The sequence below is a fragment of the Microtus pennsylvanicus genome, chromosome 12, assembly GCF_037038515.1.
Source record: "Microtus pennsylvanicus isolate mMicPen1 chromosome 12, mMicPen1.hap1, whole genome shotgun sequence".
NCBI lineage: Eukaryota > Metazoa > Chordata > Mammalia > Rodentia > Cricetidae > Microtus > Microtus pennsylvanicus.
Window position 1 is genome coordinate 88,916,653 of NC_134590.1, and position 21,199 is coordinate 88,937,851.

Here is a 21,199-nt window from a genome sequence, read left to right on the forward strand (position 1 = left end):
AAAAATTTGGTAATGACCCTTCTGTTTCTATATTGTGAAATACATTAAGGAGTATAGGTATTAGGTCTTCTTGGAAGTTCTGGTAGAATTCCGCATTGAAACCATCTGGCCCTGGGCTTTTTTTGGTAGGGAGGTTTTTGATAACCTCTTATAATTCTTCGCGACTAACAGGTCTATTCAGATTGTTCACCTGGTCCTGATTTAACTTTGGTAAATGATATTTATCTAAGAAAGTATCCATTTCCTTTACATTTTCCAGTTTTGTGGCATATAGGCTTTTGTAGTAAGATCTAATGATTCTCTGAATTTCCTCTGTGTCTGTGGTTATGTCCCCCTTTTCATTCCTGATCTTATTAATTTGCGTGTTCTCTCTCTGCCGTTTGATTAGTTTGGATAGGGGTTTGTCAATCTTGTTGATTTTCTCCAGGAACCAGCTTTTTGTTTCATTGATTCTTTGGATTGTTCTCTGTGTTTCTATTTTATTGATTTCAGCCCTCAGTTTGATTATTTCCAGTCTCCTACTCCTCCTATGTGAGTCTGCTTCTTTTTTTTCTAGAGCTTTCCGGTGGGCTGTTAAGTCTCCAATGTGAGCTTTCTCTGTTTTCTTTAAGTGGGCACTTAGTGCTATGAACTTTCCTCTTAGGACTGCTTTCATAGTGTCCCATAAGTTTGAGTATGTTGTTTCTTTATTTTCATTGAATTCCAGGAAGACTTTAATTTCTTTCTTTATTTCTTCCTTAATCCAGGTATGGTTCAGTAGATGGCTGTTCAGTTTCCATGACTTTGTAGGCTTTCCGGGGGCTAGCATTGTTGTTGAATTCTAACTTTAATCCATGGTGATCTGATAAGACACAGGGTCAACTTGTTTCTTTATACAGCCCAGGACCATCACCTCAGTGGGAGCTTTTCCCACAGTGGGCTAGACCTACCTGAATCATACATTAACAAAAAAAAATACCTGTTAAGTTGTTCAGATGTCCTGTTCATGTCTTCTCCCCATCTGTGAGATGTAGTCTGGATATCTAGTGTCCCAATCAAATCTGGCCTCTACTCTCTGTTTCAAGATAGTTTTAAAGCATCTGCCTAAACATCTTCTATATTTCTTCCAACACAGTTTTAAAGCTTCTGCCTAAACATCCTCTATATTTCCCCCAACACAAATGCTCCTTTAACACAACATTCAGTCTGTTCACACAGGCGTACATTTCTTTGCATCATGGGAAGCACATCCTGTACATCAGCCAGGCTCCATATGTCTACCTGATTTCTTTACCCAAGTCATCTCCAACCTGTAGGGCTAGTCTGCCCACACAACCTCTCTTCTACCTTAACCAGCTCAGTCTAGATTAGACTTAGAACTATTAGAGGAAGCTACATACTTAGACATCGTCATTAAATACCAACAATATCTAAAACTAGACCAGTATCTTCTCTCTAAAACCAACCAATCCTATAGAAAAGGTTGCCAATGAAAATTATCTAGATGAACCTTATAACCCAGAACTTAAAAGAACAATCGTAAATGATATCAAAGACTTCAAATAATATAAGAAGCACAAAGAAATAGAAAAAAATGATTTTTTCTTTAATGTCATCATTTATTCTTTTCCTTTTTAGGACAATTCTCTAGAGAATATGCACATTGAAAAACAACAAATCATAACATAGTGAATACCTTCACGTTTAGATAGCAATGCTTAAAATTGCCATTCCTTGTTATGTCTCAAATTCAGAACCTCATGACTGATATGTGCAACCCAAGTATAATCTATTGGTTTTAAAACTATGCCCAAGTTTGCACTGAGAACTCTCTTCTAGGATATTACATTGCCTCCAGCTTTTGAAGACTCATTCTTCTTCATCCAAAAGCCACTTATTTGGGACAAAGATACAGAAATTCATAGAAGAAGGAAATTAAGGAGAATAAATGCCTGGGTGATATCAAAGAAAAATACAAAAGTAAGTTTGATGAAAATGACAAAAAAAATCTAGGGCTTAAGAACAGAATTCAAAGAGGAGATAGAAATGTTGAACTTGACTCAGGTTATGTAAAGATGAAACTGAAAATGATATCATACATGTATACTATAAAGGTGAAATAGAAAAACTCAATAGCTCAAAAAGAAAACTATAAGACAGGTCTTTCAAAAAGAATGAATATAAAAAAAAAGAGAGATTATCAGGACTTAATGTGAAGTAAAGGATCTGGATCAAATGAGCAAACATGAGGAAATATTTAAAAATAAAAGAATAGGCAGAAAATATGAAACACCCTGAGTAAAATAACTCAACCTTGAAATTATGTGCATAAAGAAGAGAGACTAATCCCAAGTCTAAAGCATAGACCAGATCGTCAGCAAAAACATAGAAAAGAACTTCTCCAAATAAAACAAACACACATTACGGACACAGAATCACAAAGAACACATAAACAGTAAGGCCAGAAAAGAAAATAACCAGAGTATATGATAGTTAGAGCACCAAGTACACTGAACAAATAAAGTGTACCAAAAACTACAGGAGAAAAAACTGAAGTTACAGTGAAGGAAAATCCTTCAGAATTAATACTGATTTCTCAATGAAAACTTTCCAAGTCAGAAGAAAACCAAACAATACATATGAAGTCTTTAAAGGCTACTATGATGGTCGACCTAGAGTAATATACCCAGAAAAAAATTTTCTGTCATGACTAAAGGAGAAAGGAAGACTTTTAACACTACGAAGATCCAGCAAACCAAACCAACAGAAAGCACAGAATGCAATATTCAAGTTGAAGAACAGTTGAGCACAGCCAAAAGGCTGTGAAAAAAATAAAATATAAAGCCATAATGGTTAAAAGATGGTGTGCCACTGAGAACACACACAACAACCGACAACAGGATTGTTGTAATATGGGCGGCGGGGCTGCGTCCCCAACACCCCAGCCGCCTGCCCGGCTAGCTTATGCCCCGAAATAATTACACAGACACTGTATTCATTTAAACACCGCTTGGCTCATTTCTACCTAGCCTCTTCTAGGCTTACTCTTGCACCTGGACTAGCCCATTTCTTATCATCTGTATAGCACCGGTCTTACCGGGAAGATTCTAGCCTAAGTCCATCCTGGGTCGGAGCTTCATAGTGTGCATCTTCCCTGGTTGGAGCAGGGAGCATGGTGTCTCTGCTGAGGCGTCTGCTCCAGAGAAGAGAGCTGTTGAGTCTGACTCACTTCCTCTTCCTCCCAGCGTTCTGTTCTGTTTACTCCTCCCACCTATCTCCTAACCAATGAGAGCCAAGCAGTTTCTTTTAATTTAACCAATGACCTTCCTCCATCACAGGATGGCCGCAATTAATAAACACATTTCAATAATTACTTTAAATACCAATGACCTCGATTCACTAATCATAAGATACAGGATGACAGTATGGATAAAGAAATAAAATCGGCAGACCCGGCGCAGAGACCAGTGCAGATGTGATGCAGAGACCAGCACGGATGCAGGGCAGAAGTGAACTTACATTTTTTGATGGTCCAAGCTTGAAACAGTGACGCCCACACTGAGAGCAGATTGTCCCACTACAAAAATTCAAGTAGGTGTTTTGGTCACTGGCCTGCAGAGTGGTAGGCCTTTTGTTGGCGAGGTCCCTGGTAAATGGGGAGCCTGGTCCTGTCCCTGAAGACCCTCCTGAGTGGTGAGAGTATTCTTGACATGCGGCGGGACCCAGGAAATGGAGCGGGCATTCTCTGACCCCCTTGACCCCCTGGTCAGCCTATGGGGGCTACTCCCCTCTGCTGGGGCTGCTCCTCCTCTTCTGTGACCTCTCTCTCCGTGGCCCATCCCAGCTTTACCCCAGAGGCTTCCTTCCTTCTCCCTCCCTCACGTGGGGCCGTGGGATCAACCAGTTCGGCCTTTTTGGGTGCTGGGCCGGGTGCTCGGGGCAGAGGGCTGCAGGAGTGTCTTTGTTTTGGTAGCTGGCCTGCAGAGTGGTAGGCCTATTGTTGGTGAAGTCCCTGGTGAATGGGGAGCCTGTTCCTGTTCCTGTAGACACTCCTCAGTGCTGAGAGGGATCTTGGCTCATGGCGAAAGCCAGGAAACCGAGCGGGGGTATTTTGTAAGCAGGGCCCCTGGCCAGCAGGGAAATCTGATCCTGTTTTTGAAGACGCACTAGATAGCATCGGTAGGAGGAGATGGGCAGGCGCCAAGGCAAGAATTCACCCAACAATCTGAAAAACAACATGAAAACACCAGAACCCAATGATCTTACAACAGAAGGACTTGAACAACCTAGCACAGAAGAAGTGGAAAAAATTGACTTTATGAAAGCAATAGAGTCCCTCAAACAACATGTAAAAAATGCCCTTAAGAAATGGATGAGAAGTAGAACCAAAAGTTTGAAGAAATGAGTAAATATGTAAATGATACCCTGGGAAACCAAGAAAAAAACAATCAAACAGGTAATGGAAACAGTTCAAGAATTGAAAACTGAAATGGAAGCAAGGAAGAAAACACAAATTGAGGACCGGCTAGATATGGAAAATCTAGGTCAACAAGCAGAGACTACAGAAACAAGCATAATCGATAGAATACAAGAGATAGAAGAAAGAATCTCAGATTCTGAGAACACCATAGAGAAAATAAACGCACTGATCAAAGAAAACAGCAAAGCCAACAAATTCTCCTCACAAAACATTCAGGAAATATGGGACACAATAAAAAGACCAAACCTAAGAATAATAGGGATAGAAGAAGGAGAAGAGTCACAACTCAAAGGCCCAGAAAATACTTTTAACAAAATTATGGAAGAAAACTTTCCCAACATAAAGAAAGATATTCAAGAAGCATACAGAACACCAATAGACTGGATCAAAAAAATCCCCTGGCCATATAATAATCAAAACACAAAACATACAGATTAAAGAAAGAATATTAAGAGCTGCAAAGGAAAAAGGTCAAGTAACTTATAAAAGTAAACCGATCAGACTTACACCTGACTTCTCTATGGAAACCATGAAAGCCAGAAGGTCCTGGATAGAGGTACTTCAGAAACTAAGAGACCATGGATGCAAGCCCAAACTACTATACCCAGCCAAGCTATCATTCACTATCAATGGAGAAAACAAAACATTCCAGGATAAGAACAAATTCAAACAATACGTAGCCACAAATCCAGGCTTACAGAAAGTAATAGAAGGAAAATCACAACCCAAGGAATCCAACATTGCCAACACTGCCTACAATAACTCAGGCATCTAGTGACCCTTCACAAGCACAACTCAAAGAAGGGAGACACACAAACTCTACTCCCAAAAACAATAAGAATAACTGGAGTCGACAACCACTGGTCATTAATATCACTTAATATTAATGGACTCAATTAACCTATAAAAAGACACAGGCTAAGAGATTGGATCCAAAAACAAGATACAACATTCTGCTTTTTACAAGAAACACATCTCAAGTACAAAGACAGGCATCTACTCAGAGTAAAGGGTTGGGGAAAGGTTTTTCAAACAAATGGGCCTAAGAAACAAGCAGGCATGGCCATACTAATCTCTAACAAAACTGACTTCAAACTAAAATCAATCAGAAGAGATGGAGATGGACATTTTATAGTCATAACAGGAACAATTCATCAGGATGAAGTCTCAATCCTGAATATCTATACCCCCAATATAAAAGCACCCACTTATGTAAAAGAAATACTACTAGGACTCAAGGCAGACATCAAACCACACACACTAGTAGTAGGAGACTTCAACATACGTCTCTCACCAATGGACAGGTCAATCAGACAGAAACCTAATAGAGAATTAAGAAAATTATTGGAGGTAATGAAGCAAATGAACTTAACAGACATCTATAGAACACTCCACTCAAATAGGGAAGAATAAACCTTCTTCTCTGCAGCTCATGGAACCTTCTCAAAAATTGACCACATACTCGGTAGCAAAGTAAACATTCACAGATAAAAAAAATATCAGAGTCCACCTGTGTCTTATCAGATCACCACAGATTAAAGTTAGAAGGCAACAAGAATGCTAATCCCAGAAAGCCTACAAACTCATGGAAACTGAACAGTCAACTACTGAACCACACCTGGATCAAGGAAGAAATTAAGAAAGAAATTAAAGTCGTCCTTGAAATTAATGAAAATAAAGAGACAACATACTCAAACCTATGGGACACGATGAAAGTAGTGCTAAGAGGAAAGGTCATAGCACTAAGTGCCCACGTTAAAAAAAAAAAAAAAACGGAGGAAGCATACATTGGAGACTTATCAGCACATCTGAAAGCTCTAGAAAAAAAAGAAGCAGACTTGCCCAGGAGGAGTAGAAGACTGGAAATGATCAAACTGAGGGCTGAAATCAACAAAAGAGAAACACAGAAAACAATCCAAAGAATCAATGAAACAAGGCTGATTCTTGGAAAAAATCTACAAGATCGACAAACGCCTATCCAAACTAATTAAAGGACAGAGAGAGAAAACGCAAATAAATAAGATCAGAAATGAAAAGGGGGACATAACCAAAGACACAGAGGAAATTCAGAGAATCATTAGATCTTACTACAAAAGCCTTTATGCCACAAAACTGGAAAATGCAAAAGAAATGGACATTTTTTAGATAAGTACAATATACCAAAGTCAAACCAAGACCAGGTGAACAATCTGAATAGACCTGTTAGTCCTCAAGAATTAGAAGCTGTTATCAAAAACCTCCCTTCTAAAAAAAGCCCAGGACCAGATGGTTTCAATGCAGAATTCTACCAGAACTTCCAAGAAGAGCTAATACCTATACTCTTTAAGGTATTTCCCAATATAGAAACAGAAGAGTCATTGCCAAATTTCTTTTATGAAGCTACAGTCACCCTGATACCAAAACCTCATAAAGACTTAACCAAGAAGGAGAATTACAGGCCGATCTCACTCATGAACATCGGCACAAAAATTATCAATAAAATACTGGCAAACCGAATCCAAGAACACATTAGAAAAACTATCCATTTTGATCAAGTAGGCTTCATCCCAGAGATTCAGGGCTGGTTCAACATATGCAAATCTATCAATGTAATCCATCATATAAATAAACTGAAAGAAAAAACCATATGATCATTTCAATAGATGTGGAAATAACATTCGACAAAATTCAACAACCCTTTATGATAAAGGTCTTGGAGAGATTAGGGATACAAGGGTCATACCTAAATATAATAAAAGCTATTTACAGCAAGCCCACAGCTAACATTAAATTAAACGGAGAAAAACTCAAAGCCATCCCACTAAAATCAGGTACACGAAAAGGCTGTCCATTCTCTCCATACCTCTTCAAAATAGTGCTTGAAGTTCTAGCAATAGCAATAAGACAACATAAGGGGATCAAGGGGATTCAAATTGAAAAGGAAAAAGTTAAGCTTTCGTTATTTGCAGATGATATGATAGTATACATAAGGGACCCCAAAAACTCTACCAAAGAACTCCTGCAGCTGATAAACACCTTTAGTAATGTGGCAGAATACAAGATCAACTCCAAAAAATCAGTTGCCTTCCCATACACTAAGGATAAGGAAGCAGAGAGGGAAATCAGAGAAGCATCACCTTTCACGATCGCCACAAACAACATAAAATATCTTGGGGTAACTCTGACCAAAGAAGTGAAAGATCTACTTGAGAAGAACTTTAAGTCTTTGAAGAAAGAAATTGAGGAGGACACCAGAAAATGGAAGGACCTCCCTTGCTCTTGAATTGGGAGGATCAACATAGTAAAAATGGCAATTCTACCAAAAGCAATCTATAGATTCAATGCCATCCCCATCAAAATCCCATCGAAATTCTTCACAGACCTTGAGAATACAATAATCAACTTTATATGGAAAATCAAAAAACCAAGGATAGCCCAAACAATCCTATACAATAAAGGATCGTCTGGAGACATTACCATCCCTGACTTCAAACTCTATTACAGAGCTACAGTGTTGAAAACAGCTTGGTATTGGCATAAAAACCAGAGAAGTTTATCAATGGAATCAAATAGAAGACCCGGACTTTAACCCACAAACGTATGAACACCTGATTTTCAATAAAGGAGCTAAAAGTATACAATGGAAAAAAGAGAGCATCTTCAACAAATTGTGCTGGCAAAACTGGATGTCAATCTATAGAAGAATGCAAATAGATCCATATGTATCACCATGCACAAAACTCAAGTCCAAATGGATTAAAGACCTCAATATCAGTCTAAAAACACTGAACCCAAGAGAAAGTGGGAAGTACTCTACAACACATGGGCACAGGAGACCACTTCCTATGTATAACCCCAGCATCACAAACATTAACGGCATCTTTGAATAAATGGGACCGCCTAAGACTGAGAAGCTTCTGTAAAGCAAAGGACATTGTCATTAAGACAAAAAGGCAACCCACTGACTTGGAGAAGATCTTCACCAACCCTGCAACTGACAAAGGTCTGATCTCCAAAATATATGAAGAACTCAAGAAACTAGATTGTAAAAGGCTAATCAACCGAATTATAAAATGGGTCACTGAGCTGAACAGAGAATTCTCAACAGAAGAAGTTCAAATGGCCAAAAGACACTTAAGGTCATGCTTAACTTCCTTAGCAATCAGGGGAATGCAAATCAAGATAACTTTAAGATACCATCTTACACCTGTCAGAATGGCTAAAATCAAAACCACCAATGATAGCCTTTGCTGGAGAGGATGTGGAGAAAGGGGAACATTCATCCATTGCTGGTGGGAATGCAAACTTGTGCAACCACTCTGGAAAGCAGTGTGGCGGTTTCTCAGGAAATTCGCAATCAACCTACACCTGGACCCAGCAATACCACTCTTGGGAATATACCCAAGACATGCCCTATCATACAACAAAAGTATATGCTCAACTATCTTCATAGCAGCATTGGTTGTAATAGCCAGAGCCCGGAAACAATCTAGATGCCCTTCAATGGAAGAATGGATGAAGAAAGTATGCAATATATACATATTAGAGTACTACTCAGCAGTAAGAAACAAGGACTACTTGAATTTTGCATGCAAATGGACGGAAGTAGAAAACACTATCCTGAGTGAGGTAAACCAGACACAAAAAGAGGAACATGGGTGTACTCACTCATAATTGGTTTCTAGCCATAAATAAAGGACATTGCGTCTATAATTTGCAATCCTAGAGAAGCTTAATAAGAAGGTGAACACAAAGAAAAACATATAGTCACCCTCCTGGATATTAGCCTTCATCAGGTGATGGAAGGAGACAGAGACAGAGTCCCACATTGGAGCACTGGACTGAAACCCCAAGGTTCAAATCAGGAGCAGAAGGAGAGAGAGCACGAGCAAGGAACTCAGGACCGCGAGGGGGGCACCCACATACTGAGAGAATAGGGATGTTCTATCAGGAACTCACCAAGGCCAGCTGGCCTGGGTCTGAAAAAGCATGGGATAAAACCGGACTTGCTGAACATAGCAGACAATGAGGACTACTGACAAGTCCAGAACAATGGCACTGGGTTTTGATCCTACTGCACATACTATCTGTGTGAGAGCCTAGGCTGATTGGATGCTCACCTTACTATACCTGGAAAAAGGATGGAGATCCTTGGACTCCTCACAGGGCAGGGAACCCTGACTGTTCTTCAGTCTGATGAGAGAGGGGGAGTTTTTTGGGGGAGGGAGAGGGAAATGGGAGGCGGTGATGGGAAGGAGAAAGAAATCTTTAATAAATAAATAATAATAATAAAAAGATTAAACAAAAAAGAAATAAAATTTATCTACTTCTTATCTACAGGAAACCTATCTTAGCTTTGAAGATAGAAACTTAATTAGAACAAATGGATGTACAAAATTAGCCACTCAATTGGCTCCAGGAATGAAAATAGCAATTTTATACTAGTATCTAACAATACAGACTACAAACTATAACTAATCAAGAGGCAAGATGAGAGACTCTCCATTCTAATCAGGGAACAATTAAACAAGAAGACATTATATCCTAGACATATATGCACCAAATTCTGCGGCATCCAGTTTCATTTAAGAAGTGTACTTGTGGATTTAAAGACACTGCTTCAAATCTGTAGTGATGGGAATTATATGGAATCTGTAGATTGTGTATTAAAGAGTGGTTATTTTCTGGTAAAGCCATATGGAATTCAGTGTGGGTGTTCCTTAGAAAGCTAGAAATAAAAATATCATTTGATTCAGCTGTTGCACACTTGTGCATGTGTGCAAAGGACCCTCTACTGCAGAGATGCTTGCACATCCATGGTCAGTGCTGCTCTATTCACAATAGCTCAGAAATAGAAACAGTTTATGTACCCATCAAGTGATGAATAGATCTGATAAATGTGTTATATTTAAACGATGGAAGAGTTCTCAACTGTAAGGAAAAATGAAATTAGTTGTAAATTTCCATTAGCTGAAACTATCCAATCTGAGCCAGGTAATCCAAACCTAGAAAGACAAATGTCACATGACCTCTCTAATATGGAAATGTTAGCCTTGAAGTTGGTATTCAGTATGTACTTAATTTGGAATAGTCATGGAGGTCATGAACCTGGCAAGGGATCAAAGAGGGCAGAGAATTCAAGTGAGATGGAGTCCTGGCTGTTTGAAGGTGGAATGGGGGAATAATGGAGCAGGAAGGACTGGATTGGGTTGTGAATGAGAGAGCAAGGTAAAAGAGTGATTTTATGGAGGCCTAATTAACATCAAGAACCTTAAGAAATTCTCCCCAGGCCCTCAGCCCCGAAGCAGGCTGAGTTGGGAAAGACTGGCAAGAGCTTGGGGAGTGGATGGGTAGAGATGGAGGAAGGGAAGGTATAGGAGCAGGGAAGAAGATATCTACATTAAGGGAGCCATTTTAGAGTTGGCAAGAGACTTGCTCTAGGGGGAATCCCAGGTGTCCACGCGGATGTCCCCAGCTAGGTCCTTGGGCAGCAGAGGAGAGGGTACCTGAACTGGCCTTGCCCCACTATCATACTGATGATTATCTCGAAAATCACCATAGAATCTCCGTTTGGCGATGGATGGAGATAGAGAAAGAGACCCTCATCAGAGCGCTGGACTGAGATCCCAAGGTCCAGTTGAAGAGCAGAAGGAGGGAGAAGATGAGCAAGGAAGTCAGGATTGTGAGAGTTTGGTCCACCCATTGAATCAGGTTGCCTGATGTAATAGGAGCTCACCAAATCCAGCTGGACCTGGACTGAATGATCCTATGATCAAACATGACTCTCTGAATGTGGCTGCCGTTGGGGGTGGACTGAAAGCCATTGATAATGGCACTGGGACCTGTTTCTACTGCATGTACTGGCTTTTTGGGACCCTAGTCTATTTGGATGCACACCTTCCTAAGCCTGGAAATAGCAAGGAGGGCCTTGGACTTCCCACAGGTCAGGGTTCCCTGCCCTCTCTCAAGCAGGGACGGGGAGGGAGGAGGTTGAGTAGCAGAGCAGGAGGGGAGTGGGGGGGGAGGGGAAGAAGTGTAAATTTTTGAATGGAAAAATTTTAAAAAAGAAAGAAAAAAAGAAAGAAATTTAATGGGGCCCTGGCGGCCTTGATGCTCCTCAGCCCGGGGCACTGGCGCGGCTGCCTCCCCCAGGAAAGATGTTTGTGCACTGGGCATGGCCTTTTCCATGGGACCATCGTCTGCCACTCCTGATGCCTCCACCGCCATCCACAACACACTGCCTAGATGCCAAGCTGCATCCCTGGCTCTGGCGATGGTCCCGGGATCCCTGCTGCAGCTGCCTATGCAGCCCAGGGAGCTCAGAGCTTGAGGGGGACAGGCTGCTGCTGAGGGAATGCCTGGCCTCACTCAGCCCCTAAGATCCCAGCCAGGGGAGTCAGTGCTCAGGGCTGCAAGCAGTGGCTGGCAGCGCAGGGACAGGCAGGGCAGGGACCTAGCTGGCTCCGGAGGAGACTGCTCCACCCTGCTGACCAGCCTCCCGGATGGCAGAGCTGGAAGAGGAAGAGCTGGAGGGGGCTGAAGAAGAGGACCTTGCTGCTGCTGCTGTCTCTGCCAGTGGCCACTGCCTCCCAGACCCAGAAGATTCTGCTGCCCCCCCCAGGTCTGTGCTGTTGCCAAACTTGGGGTTCAATGCTCTGGAGGCACCGGCAGCGGTGTCAAGGGTGCTGTATGGAGGGAATGATGCCGAGGGCAGAATGGCAGCAGTGCTGTCCCATGACTACTGTCTGGGCGGTGCCAGGGCCAGTGCAGCCACTCTGAATGGGGAGCAAGCAGCCCTGCTGAGGAGGAAGAGACTCAACACCACTGAGTGCATCCTGGTGCCCATTTCTGAGCATGTCGCCTAGATTGTTGGACACCAGGGTTGTAAAATTAAAGCACTGAGAGCGAAGACAGTGTAACAAAATTAAAAATCTTCTCTGTATTCGCTAGCATTTTTTATTTTTTTTATTTTCATTTGAAGAGATAAATTTTGTACAAAGTTTATAACTAGCTGTTTTTATTTTGATTTTTCATTATAAATGAAATGAATGAATATTTGAGTGATTAATTAATAATCCTGGTGCTGAGAAAGTTGGATAACAGCAGAATGTGGTAGAAGGTGAATTTTCTTACCTCTATTGTTTTTACTATTATCGAATTATGGTAGATAATATTTTATGTGTGTTTTTGATTTGTTTTGCAAGTATTTCATTGAGTGTTTTATATCTATGTTCAACTGGGAAATTGGTCTGTAATTCTTTTATTTGAGGAGTCTTTATGTGGTTTACTATCACAGTAACTGTGGCCTCATAAAATGAATTTGTCAGTGTTCCTTCTGTTTCTATGTTATGGAATAATTTGAGGAGTGTTGGCATTTACATTAACTAGTCTTTGAAAGTCTGGTACAGTTCTTTGCTAAAGCCATCTAATCCTGGACTTTTTTGGGTGTAGGGGTTGGAAAATTCTTCTAATTCAGTAGGAGTTATGGGTACATTTAAATAGTTTATCTCATCTTTATTTAACTTTGTAAGTGGTACCTATCAAAAAACTATTTATTTCTTTTACCTTTTTCAAATTTGGTGTAATAAAATATATTCTTTTTGTAAAGCATGTCTTCGGGTTCTCTGGATCGCCTTCGTGGCTGTTGTTATGTGGATCTTCCTACATACTACTTTAGTCTAAATTAAGTTATAATTACTCCATTGCACAAATGCCTACATTAAATTTTCTATTATATATTCATCACAGTATACCAATATATATATATATATATATATATATATATATATATAATCATTAGTAGATAATACTTTATTACTAGGAATAACCAAATTTACAGGTAGTCACATCAACAATGAGTCAGATATGTGAGAATAACTCATATATTCTATTTGGAAAAAATAAATATAAAAATGCTTCTATTACTATAACACCACATGTTAAAAGATATGAACAATAGCATTTGTATTAATTCAAGCATAATAAAGATGTTCAGGAAACTGGGAGAAGTTAGTAAAAAATCAACTATTTTGTTCGATTTGTGGTTCTTATAAAGATTTCTCTATAACATCACACATTACTCATTGCAAAAACTGGTTAGAAAATAATATGAAATATTATATCTTATAATCCTACTTCTATTTATTTTTCTGGTGAAAACAGTGACTACTTCTTCAGTAAGTTAAAAATGCACAGAAAAAATATTATAAATAATACATAGTGATTTATATCCCTACATTTAGTAAACTAAGATCAAAGAATTATGATTTTGAGGTCATCACAAAGTACATATCAAGGCCCTGTTTCACTCCTTTTCATTCCTCAAGCAGCAACAACTTCCTAGCATATTTCAGAGTAAATAAACTTCTATTACCAGTCAATTCCAATCCTGAAATATAACAGAGAAAACTACTACAGAAATTACAAAATATGTGTATGTCATTACAAAGATGAAAAAGGGTGTTTCTGTGTGAATGACAATGATAGAAACAAAATGAATCATATCAATTAGTAGGTTCTTCCAATTTTGAAACAGAATGGTATGCTCAAATATCATCCTATGTGTTAATCGTTCAAATGTAGAAGTGACGAAGGCAAAATAAGGCTCTTTTTTTGCAATAGTAGCATCTTCAAGCACAAATGTTTACTTATATACTAACTCACTTTATCTCTCAGAAATTTGGCTCTTTAAAGATGAATTATAAGAAATATACTTTAGAACATTCTGATTAATAAATCTATCTTATTATTCATATTATATAATAGATATACACACAACAAAACATGGTAACACGTGTTTCTTAATTTTGTGCATTAGTGTTTCAATGTTCTATAAAATGAGTGGTCCTTGCTATACAGAACACAGCTCTTCCTCACATGTGAAGGCTTCATGTATTTATCAACCTTTTCATTCTAATGTAAAGATAATCTAGTTTTAACAATTGTCATGTAATTAAAAATAAAAGATTTTTTATCAAGAACAGTTCTCAGACACAACTTCTAGAATCTTATGTAGGGATAAATTTCTAGACGAGGGATTTAGGAAAGCCTTGTTAAATTCAATCTTTTTATGTATATTTTATGGTTATGTGATATAATTGGGAATTGTAAACATACAATGGGAATTAATAAAATGAATGTATGGAAAGGATTACATTTCTACTGAAAACTACCTAGAATTCAGACTTTCTTACCACTTCTGATATGCCTCTATTCATATGATAGATCTAAAAATTATTGCATAAGAAGATTTTCTCTTTGGAGAATAATCAAGTTTCTTTCACACAGAAAAATATAATGAGATATAGTTTAGTAAAAGTAGACCATATGTAGCATAAATTATAGCAACTTTAAGACTGCATTTTATAGCATATCTATCAATAACAATAAAATACTGTATATGAATTAAATCAAAATATATTACCAGTACTTATTTTCAGCAAGAGAAATTAAATGATCCAGCAACAAATTACATCAGTAGACAAAAAAGAAATCAACACTTGTTCTTAGGACTCACACAAAGTGTTAGCAGAATAACAAGAGCTCTAGAGATAATAACCATATTACTACAACTTAGTAATAGGGTCACAGATAATCAAATTGGTGTAAGTTTTAACATAATTTTACATTACATGAGTGCCATTTTTGTTCCTTGTAATAGTTCGTGGAAATTTCACACCTGGGAAGAACTTGGCCATTGCTAATTATGTGGTGTAAGACTTTCTTTGTCTTTTTCAACAGTTTCTTCTGCAGATAACAATGACTTTTCCTGATATAAAAGGTTGGACTTGTCTCATAGGGACACAATGTTTTGTAGTAATCACGTGGCCAAAGAAAAGTATGAAAGTATGGTGATAGTAAGGGAATTTTTGTCACAGCAAAAATCCTTCAATGAACTTATCATACCATTTTTGTTAATAATATTTCCATTGTAGAAAAGAAAGTTAGAACATTTACTCATTAGCACACAATACAAGTCATTAAATCTGTGCCATCACATGAGGAACATTAAAGAGCAGAGAACTTCTGTAACATAGACACAAGCTCATTTGAATATGCAACATATAACTGGACTCCCGGTGGCTCATGGATATTATCCAGCTATATAATATAGAGACAAAATGGTATATGAGAGAGAGAAAAGTCTGCTGGTTTTTAAACCAGGTTCATTAAATACATACATCTAAATTCTATAAGGTTTTTACTTTTCTATGAAATTTCAAATAAAGAAGAATAATTACAAGCACAAACATTATGATCAGGATGGATACTGTTTTTTCTCTGTTGTGTGATTTTGACCTCTTTGTAAAAAAAAATGAGATAGTTGTAGAAGCATGGGCTTACATTTGAATCCTCAACTTTTTCATTTTATATATATATATATATATATATATATATACATATATTCAACTTAATTGCACTTCTACTAGATAGATAATAATGTTTTACATATAGGCATGAGGTATTTAATGATTCTGATATTCTATTCTAGTAATCACTTGAATATTTACATTATTAAAATGTGGTTGTGAATAGAAAACATTGGGAGTACATCTTCTATCCAATTACTCAAATATCAGACACACCAAATGTAATCCAGTCGAATTCTGACATCCAAGAAGACTGGAATACAAATATGATCATCTCAAGGAATTTGTAAAGTTACGAAAAGCAAAACCAAAAGCAACAAACCACATTTTCATGACACTATAGTTTAAAAAATATTTCCCAATGTACATAAACAGTAGACCACTTATGTGATGGGAATCACATTCTGTACATTGTAGGTGAAAAACAGGTGTCACCAAATAAAAGCACAATAGAAGAGGACTGACAACGTACTGTAATTCCTGGTAACATGATTTCATTTCTCTGGCCTGCCTAGATGCCTGCATGGATATATATGTACAAGACTAAAAACAGAAAAACTGACATCACAGTTATAGATAAAATACATCTTTTTCAATTGAATTTTTCATTGATTTTATATCCCAAGTGTGATTTACCCCATTCCTCTTCTCCAGTTCCTTCCCCCAGGTCCTCTTCACCCCCTTCTTGAGTCTTCTTTAATGGAGGGAGTGGTGGATAAGGATCGATAGCACAACATAGTTCTGTCCCAGGACCTGCCACTGCCTCCACTGACCACAAGCAGAGAGGACCAAGGCCCAAGTTCCAAGTTCCCTAGGAACCATCTACCCAGGAGCATCTTCCATGCTGGCCAGCTTGCCATTCTCTCCTCTTCTCTGCGCGGTGCAGGACTTCATGGGAGGCTTCTGCAATGGGGGACTGGGTGGCCCTGCTGGAGAAAGGGGTGAGGCTTTGGTGTGAGTGGGCATGGGGCAGAACTGGAAGCCTAGGTGTTGGCATTTCATTTCCCAAAAAAGAACCAAGGAGCCTCCTGACTTCTGGCGCATGTGCATGCCTGTGTGAATATGTACACAAGTGCACCTGCACACAGTCTCTCAAACCCTGTCCCAGACTTTTGGATTTCTTGATTCTTGATGAGCACTGGTCGGCAGGGAAAGGGGATGGAGGAACTGCAATAGAGGAGGAGGAAGAGAAAGAGGAGGAGGAGAAGGAAAAGGATGAGGGAGAGGAGCAGGAAGAAAAGTAATAGAAGGGAGAGGAGGAGCAAGTGACGGAGTAAGAGTTTGAGGAGGAGGAAGAAGAGGACAAGCAGGGGGAGCCTATAGTTCCCCAATGATGAGAGGCTAGTGCCTAGGGACAAAGGGATCCATCCAGGAACCACAGTAGAGAACCTGCAGGACAGTGGAGGCAGTGGCAGGTCCTGGGACAGAACTATGTTGTGCTATCATCCAACGTCCTTGCCTGCACCTAATTGGGCACCTCCCCTGGGAACTTGTGGTAGACGCTGCCAGAAAAGAAAGCTGCCAAAATGCAGCCCCGGCAGGACCTCGAACTCCTCATCTCACCCCATCCCACCACACAGCCTCGACCCCTACTCCCAACCCGGGTGCCCACCTTCCTACCCCAAGCCCCATGCCGCCTTCACTGGGGACAAAACTTGTTGCAGGATGGAGGAGGGCTCTCACCTGCCCAAAGGCAAAAGCTGCCTACCAAGCCACAGGCCTCAGGTGGGGGTAGGGGTAGAGTTGGGGTTTAAAGCCAGTCCATGCCCTGGAATTTACCTGAGGCCCTGTCAAATCTGACACCAGTGGATTCCCCACCAAGGGAGGCAGATGTGTGCGCAAACTGGACCACAGGCCCAGGGCAAGGGGGGAGCTGGTTTGTGGGCCAGCAAACCTACCAGGGGCTTGGTTGGGGCAGGGTGAAGGTGCCAGGTGAGGAACAGAAGACAAGGGACCAAAGGGAGAGAAAGTCAGTTGGTAATGGTGACAACTTTTGGCCCTGTATCCTAGGTCCCGGCCCGGGCCTAGTTCTGAGGAGAGCCTTGCTGGCAGGTGGGCAGGTGGGTTGCCTAGAGAAGCCTGGTGTGGCTTCAGACAGGTCAGGGATGGATTGTTGGCTGGGCTTGGCTGGACTAGGTGGCCAAAAGGGGTGTTGGAGGTCGTGAGGGCGGGTGTGGCGGCAAGAAAGCAGCAAGCTCTAGGGCTCCTGCAGCGTGTGCTGCCTCTTTCTATGGCCATACCACCCTGAATGTACCCTATCTTGTCTGATCTAGGAAGTCAAGCAGAGTCGGGCCTGGTTAGTACTAGGATGGGGGACCACCTGGGAATACTGGGAGCTGTAGGCTTTTCTTTTGGCCATTTTTTTCCTTTTGGTCTTCTGTGGGCTGAGGGCCAGCCTTGGCCAGACAAGGCCACCTCCATTTGCACCCTGGAAAGAGGGCCCACCCACCTCTGACAAAGTTCAAAATCTAACCAGGCATGCAGCAAACCTACAGAGGAAACACCCCAGTGGGGAATCCCAGGGCCAAGGAAGGAAGCTAAGAATCACAAGGTAGAGGCTGTATTGAGTGACACGCAGCCCAGGCCAGCCTCTAAACTGACCACAATCATGGGACACACAGCATAGCACTTGGCTCCCCAGCTCCATAGTTCCACAGGCAGGTGGGTAAGATTGGACTCTTGCTCCCCTTGCACTGGGGACAGACAGACTTGGAATGGAATGTAACCCGAGTTTTAGAATAATTACATTACTAGTACATGACAATGAATGTTCTCAAAACATGCACAGAGTGTTATTAAGTTGCAGACTGTGTGTTGACTGGTTCTGAGATGACCAGTGGTGTTAGAGTGCCGGTCATGTGACAGAGCTGTTGCCTAGCTGCTGTGGAGCAGGGTAGCCTAAGTGAGTGTGGATGCAGAGCTAGGGGGTATAAGCCCTGACATAAGCTTGCAGGCTCCTCTTACACACTGCTAAGGCCATTTGGGGGACAGTTATGTCATCTCCAGCAATCTGATTGGAAGCATCTGATTGGAAGGCTCTATCCTGCCAGGACCAGGCAGGCTGTGAAGCTTTGGAGCAGAATGCAAGGAGGCCACTGTCCAGGCCTCACTGGGGAATGGCAAAGGGGCAAAATGAAAGCTGAGCTGGGATACATGCCAACGGCCAGGGACAAGGCGAGCAGGAGCGGCCAGCTAGGGTTGGACTCCTAGTTCTGTGCCCACACTCACCTAGGGTACCCTGCCTGAAGCACTGCAGCTTGGGGAAAGCTCCGACACATGTCCTACACTCTGACACCACTGGCTGTCTCAGAACTAGTTAACAAATTATTATTTAAGAATATTCACAATCTGTGCATGTTTTGAGAACATCCTTTGCCATTTCCTAGCACTGTAATTATATACTCTAGATTATGAGTTACTTGCCATGCAATTATTCTATTATCTTGACGTGCCTGTCAAGCTATCTCTAAATATTTGCACTGATGCTAGTGCTGTCATTTGCTACTTGTCCTGGAACAAAACTTGACTTTTGCAATAGATAAGAGTATTTCAGAGAGTCATAATCATTGGCATAGTCCTTAAGAACAAGTAACCTTGGCTGTGTCATACATAGGTATTCTTGTCACTAACAGGAAGGCTGAGACTATCACAGAAAATAGGGTGCAGAGAAAACTAGAGTCATCAAAGGAGTGGAGTGTAGCAGTTCCTCTGAATAGAAACATTGTCTCATTGAAGGAGCTCCTGAGACTTAGTAAGGAAACAACCTTACTAGTCCTGGGGAGCTGAGTCAAGAGTCACAAGGGCCCTGCCTAAGCTTCTGGAAGTTGTAAACAACTTCTGATGGGAACATTGTCTGAGCAGCTAAGCTTCCTGGAGGAGATTCTCCAGCTTGGGGAGCTTCCTGTATGTCTAGCAGAGAACTCTAAGGCTACAACATTCATGAATCATCATTCATGCTGGGGTGGACTTTCTGGTGACATGGCAATATTTAAATCATCCCAGCTCCTGTAAGCAACCCTGACAAATTCCTTGGTTCTTCAAGTTGAACTTTTATGTAACCATCATTTTATGTATTATTGGTCCTGGTATTGACACAAAGATATGTGTTTCCTGACTCACCAGGTGGTGTGATCTAGCTGCCCTCTCTCCCCCTGACCAACAGCTAAACTTCCTTGTCCTCTGTAATCAACAAGGATGTTTGTGTTCTTTCTGACAAGTGGTTTTTCACATAAGCATTCCCAGTACACAGATGCCCTAATCTTGATGTCTGGCTGCTTAGCATGTCTCCGGCAAGCTGCCTAAAGGTATAAAAGGCTCTAGTTTGGGGTAAAATAAAGGTTGCTGTTCTTCTCCCTGCATTGAAGTCTCTGTATCCGAATCCGGGCATCCCATGCCAGTTTCGGCATCCAAGCCGCACTGGCGTAGCACCCAGGAACACACTCACCCACCATATGCCATACATCTTTTTCCCTCACTTTAAGAGATTAGTTTTCCCCGTAAGTTTTGAGTCTAAAGTAAATGAGGAGGAAAGACAAGGCCAGAATTTTAAAACAGCAGTCTACCCTTAGTTTTGTTTTTACTTTATGCGATTTAGTTAATCCCAGTCATTTATGTACCAAAAGTAAGTTGATAACTCTCAAAAAAAAGTTCTTAGTTTATTTAGTACTCCGTAGACTCATTTACTATGGGGACCAAAAGTTATCACCTTTGTTGGTGGAAAGAATGAAATCAATTAATAATTATTTATTTATGATCACCCAGGTAGAGACAAAACACTTTATTCTACAGTCTTTACTAATTGAAAACCTTGATTTTGTAAAGTTCATTTCAAAGATCTTAGATAATATTGATGATCTCATTAGATAGGTAAATCAATTTCATTATATATTTATAGCTCACAGCCTAGAATAATTGCATGACAAGTAAGTCATAGTCTATAATATATAACTACATTGCTAGGGAATGGCAAATAATGTTCTCAACACATGCACAGATTGTCAAGATTATTAAGCAATTGGCTATGTTTTAATTGGTTCTGAGAAGGCCAGTGATGTCAGAGTGTGGTAGAGCTTTTGCCAAGCTTCAGTGAAGCAGGCAAGTACCCTAGGTGAATGTGGGCACAGAGAAAGTAGGCAAACCCTAGTTGGCCGCTCCTCCTTACCTTGTCCCTGGATTTTGTCATGTCCCCCAACATGTCTTCAGTGAATGAGGCATGGGACTTGGGGTGAGAAGGTGGGTACCCGGGTAGGGAGTAAAGGTGGGGATGGGGTGAGAAGTTCATGGCCCTACCCGGACTACATTTTGGAAACTCCCTTTTCCGGCAGCTTCTACCACAAGGTCCCAGGGGAGGTGCACAGGTAGGCACTGACAAAGGGGTTGATTGCTTGGGTCA

At 40.6% G+C, this 21,199-nt stretch overlaps 1 protein-coding gene and 1 pseudogene across 4 annotated transcripts in view; one reads left to right on the plus strand and one right to left on the minus strand.

The window, feature by feature from the left end:
• Positions 1 to 21,199, minus strand: part of Asb3 (ankyrin repeat and SOCS box containing 3) — a 391,624-nt gene that overhangs the window by 78,005 nt on the left and 292,420 nt on the right. The window contains exon 11 of one of the 4 annotated variants that reach the window (XR_012907207.1): positions 16,694 to 16,736. The exons of the other annotated variants lie outside the window; for them this stretch is intronic. The gene's annotated coding sequence lies outside the window, so the exon portion shown is untranslated. Of the gene's footprint in view, positions 1 to 16,693; positions 16,737 to 21,199 lie in introns of those variants that run through there. 4 annotated transcript variants of the gene reach the window in all.
• On the plus strand, positions 18,034 to 18,152 carry LOC142833202 (5S ribosomal RNA; annotated as a pseudogene).